This window comes from Lactuca serriola, chromosome 9 (genome assembly GCF_051521515.1).
Source record: "Lactuca serriola cultivar US96UC23 chromosome 9, Lser_US96UC23_V15, whole genome shotgun sequence".
Lineage (NCBI taxonomy): Eukaryota > Viridiplantae > Streptophyta > Magnoliopsida > Asterales > Asteraceae > Lactuca > Lactuca serriola.
Window position 1 is genome coordinate 155,462,187 of NC_136416.1, and position 4,900 is coordinate 155,467,086.

The 4,900-nt window shown below is 35.6% G+C and overlaps 1 pseudogene; it reads left to right on the plus strand.

Moving 5' to 3' along the window:
- The first annotated feature begins 273 nt into the window (after positions 1-273).
- LOC145076904 (scarecrow-like protein 18 pseudogene) lies at positions 274-2,139 on the plus strand (annotated as a pseudogene).
- The last annotated feature ends 2,761 nt before the right edge of the window (positions 2,140-4,900 follow it).

A 4,900-nucleotide genomic window follows, 5' to 3' on the forward strand; every position in this document is an offset into this window, starting at 1 on the left:
TACCTTTTTAAGTCATTATCCCTTCTGTTGTTTTCTGTATTTTTTATTGTCGTTTATGGTTTTATCGCTTCTTTGTGTGCTAGAAAAATAATATTTAAAAAAAAATCAAAGTAACAACATTATTAGGGGCAACAATTAGTAATAGACACCAATATCGGCGATATAAATGGTGACAACAAACAATACGAATGAAACCATTAATGGCAACATATTACGGGCGACGACGAAAATCAACAGGACAACACCATTAGTGAAGACATATTAACAGTGTCATCCGAATATAAGTGACAAAGTATTAGGGGGAAGCATATTAGCAGGGAGATGACACCACTACATATTATAGGGGCGACAATTTAGTGGCACATCCGTTGCCCCATGTTTTCAAAATTATATATAGAAATTTGGATACTTTATTAAACATACAACTTTATATGTCATGAGGGTGGAAAGGGAATACTGATGCTACATTTCCCTTTAAGCTGTTTTATGCTAGCTGATTTGTATGTATGCCTTTAGCTTCCACACACGCTATTCCCTGTCGCAATCATTCTTCTTCTTCATCTTTTTCAGGTGTTTTACTTCCACTGCCCCCTAAAATCACAGTTCCGGTGGATCTAAGTTTGAAGGAAGTTAATTAGGTTTATCAAATCAGGGCAACAGGTTATCAAGAACAAGCATAAGATTCATTCAACGAAGTTTCTTTAGATGTTGGGTTCATCTTCTTGTTCACATCATCATCGTCATCAAGAACAACATCAAGAAGAAGTTCATTTACAAGCAGATCTATCCCGACCACAACCACCGGAAATGGTCGAACATTTACGGCAGCACCACAACCACGAGATCCAACAAGTTCACCATCAAGAAGTTGAGATGATGAGCAGGTTGAGTAGTTACAACCCACCATCAGTCTACTTGCGTCATCTTCTCTTAAGCTGTGCTCACTCCATTTCCCGCTCTGACTACACCGCCGCCCACCGTATTACCACCGTCCTCTCCTCCAGTTCTTCCCCTTACGGCGATTCATCTGAAAGATTAATCCACTCCTTCACTAAAGCCCTCTCCTTACGCCTTCTTCTCCACCTTCAACCACTACCGAGTACACCTAGTAGCATTCGCTCTAGTTACTCCTCTAATTACCTTGATGAAAATGATGATGCTATTCTTCAGTCATCATATTTGTCGCTGAATCAAATAACACCCTTTATTAGATTTAGTCAGCTGACTGCTAATCAAGCAATCTTGGATGCTATCGATCAAACCCATTGTCTTCAACAACAACAACAACATCCTCATGACATTCATATACTCGATTTTGACATCATGCACGGTGTCCAATGGCCGCCTTTAATGCAAGCTATCGTCGACCGCCACCAGCCACCAACCCTCCGCATCACAGCCACTGGTACTAACCTTGATGTCCTCCATAGAACGGGAAATCGTCTCTCCAAATTCGCCCAGTCACTCGGCCTAAGATTTCGATTCTTTCCCCTCCTACTGCCTCAAACAAACATCAACCACACAGTCGACGATGTAATCGACCACCTATCTGCGGTTCACCTCCTCCCAAACGAAATCCTAGCCGTCAATTGCGTCCTCTACCTCCACCGTTTCCTAATAGACCGAGAGAAACTCTGCTTGTTATTAAGAAAGATCAAAGCCATGAACCCTAAAGTGGTTACTTTAGCGGAAAAAGAAGCAAACCACAACCATCCAATATTTATATCAAGATTCGAGGAGGCTTTGAACTATTATTCCGCCATCTATGACTCACTGGAGGCAACACTACCTCCTAACAGCCGGGAAAGGATGGAGGTGGAGCAGGTATGGTTCGGCAGAGAGATTACCGATATAGTGGCGACGGAGGGAGAGAAAAGAAGAGAGAGACACGAGAGATTCATATCATGGGAGACGATAATGAGGATCGCTGGATTCCAAAACATTGCGTTAAGCCCATTTGCTCTTTCACAAGCCAAGCTGCTTTTGCGACTTCATTACCCTTCTGAAGGTTACAATCTTGAGGTTGTAAATGATTCTTTCTTCTTGGGTTGGCAAAAGCAACCCCTTTTCTCTGTTTCATCTTGGCATTAATTAAGTAGATACATCTTCATTATATATAATCAAAATGACAAAATCCAATCAATATCTTACCTACATACATACATATCTATATTTGCATAATTTCTTCTACACGTGTATAGATGAAGCAACCCTAACCAAGTAACTTTATATATAACCCTAGTTACCTCACAGCAGCGTGTTTGCATGAAACAGAAATATGAACGTTTCACTTATTTTCATGTGTCTATGCGTATATTGTATTGTAAGTTTATGTCTGTCTATACACTAATACACACACGTACACGACCTGTGGTTTATAGCATATAAAATGGGGAGATTCAGTAAACCTAATCCACTGCTGAACCTTTTTCAGCAAGGCAACAAATCGGTTATAAAAATGCAAATTACTTGTTTATTATTTAATAGGGATAGGGATAAATATAATAGCTTTTGAAGTTAAGATGGCCTCGTATAACTTGTTTAATTAAGTAAGCTTAAGGCGTCCGGTATGGTCGAGCAATCCACGCGTGATGGCTGAGTGACGTACGAGATACCGGTATGCTCTATTTGTTTATTAAAAGTTACTAACAAGAATGTACACGCATTATAGCCATATGGGTACGTAACTCTACATTATTACATAGGGAAATTAAGTAATTTAAAAAGACATCCTTTAGTTAAAAATAATCACTTTTATATGTTTTTGAGAAAATGATTATTTTGTGTGCATTTTTTGAGTGACGTATGAGATACTGGAGAAGAGAATTTTGTTTGTTTTTAAAATATTAAATTATTTCTTGTGTGTTTATTTGTGGTTTTATATGGTTTATGAAAAATAAACTGTATGTTTTAAACAATACTATAATGTTCAAATATACCATACTTTTTCTTGGTATCACATATAATTTCTACGATTCACTTGTGATATATATGACATGAATCTGGTTTTGGTTGAACTCTCTGTTCTCATAGATTTGTGAGCGAATAACATTTCTAGGAACCAATAAAAGAACATCTCACAATCTCTTTACCGTCAAACTATTGTGATAAGTATGCGTACTTTGCAAAGTTGGTTTTGAAACTCCAAAGGTTTGGTTTCGGTGTTTGTATTTCTTTTTACGGTTTGGCTTACGGCTTTAAACTTTCGAAACCATATTGAACGATTCGGTTTGTTAAAATTTCAAATCTTATAAAATTGGACTCGACCGTAAGATTTATATATAGATTATATATTAACTTTTATATATAAGTAATAAAAATTTAAAACTCACTAACATAATAACTTGTGTCTTATAAACCAAACTTAGTAAATTAGTTAGGCCAATCCTTTTTGTGAAGCCCATGGGTCCCTCAACTCCAATAAGTAATAACCAAAGTCAAAATCAAATACCTAAATAGGTTAAAAACAGTTTTTTTTATTGTTTTGATAGATTTAATTTGGCATTTTTTCCGAAATTAATCTAATGGGCTCGATACAAGTGAGCCTATAAGCCTAAATCGTGAAACCAAATCATAATCAAACCATTGGTAACGATTCAGTATGGTTTGGTTTTACTTTTCAATGGTTCGGATTCGGTTTTTAATTGATAAAAATCTTTACTACCAGTATGGCTTTGGTTTGATCTAAAACTGAAAAATCGGACCGTAAACAATCAACCTTAAGGCACGTTACAGATTGATATAGACAATGGTGAATGTTTAACAACATTTCACTAACCCTAATAATATATGATTTTGTTTCATTCTATCAACATCCAATTCCCAAAAGGGCAAAACTAAAATTGATGTATATTATAGTTTACATGCATTGTTTTGGTTGTATATTCAATGAGATACGGCTCCTAACATGGGGTATTATAGTGCTTTTTTCTTAACTAACATTTACTTTATTGTAATAGATCTTACATATATTTGAGATGGTTTATCTCCCATAGAAGAAGATTTCAATATATATAGAGCTATGGTTGGATCATTCAAGTCACATTTGAATTTAAATAATTTGATTTCCTTTGATTATTGTAAATGCTAGTTGGTTTATTCGGGTTATTTGGTTCTTTTTGGTTCTATTCGGTCCTTAATTATGTTGTAAATATTATTCGGTTTATTCAGTTAATAACCGAACTGGACTCATATTGGTTTAATCGGTTCGGTTTTGGTTCCCACTTATAGTCTTATTCGGTTTTCGGTTTATTTGGGTTCGACTGGTTTAGTTTGGTTCCTTCCTAAATAACATCCTTAATGTAGAAAAAAAGTTTATCAATTATCACTTTGTTACAGACATCATGTTGAACATGAGACTTGGATCGCAATGAATTTCGTTTGGTGTTCAACTTTAGGTAATGCTCGTTAGATGTCTAGCTCTCAACACATAAGAGAAAAAAATTTCATCTTGAGTACATAAGCCTCTTGTATAGTTCGTACCACACCTAATAATGGCTTTTATAATTGTCTGGTTAAGGATTAACATTTGGCCACATCAAAGCACAATAGTCCTACACTTAAGTCTCAATATGTATCACATATATTAAGGATACAAAGATGGTACCTTTTTATCAAACATCACTCATGATAAAGATTCATGACATGATCTTGATCTTGATGCAGGTTCGTTCACTACTAGTTCTCTGACAAATACATATGGATTTTGGTTACAACTCATTGTCTACTTTCATATGGTGGAAGTCAACCGATTCAATTCATATTAGGTTTACTTCATAACTGCTCCCACAATTATAACTTGCTATAACCCTTTAGAGTGATAAAATTATTCATGGATTAAACATATTTATATATAACACAATAAGTATTATTGTGAAGATCATATCCTAATATATCAAAA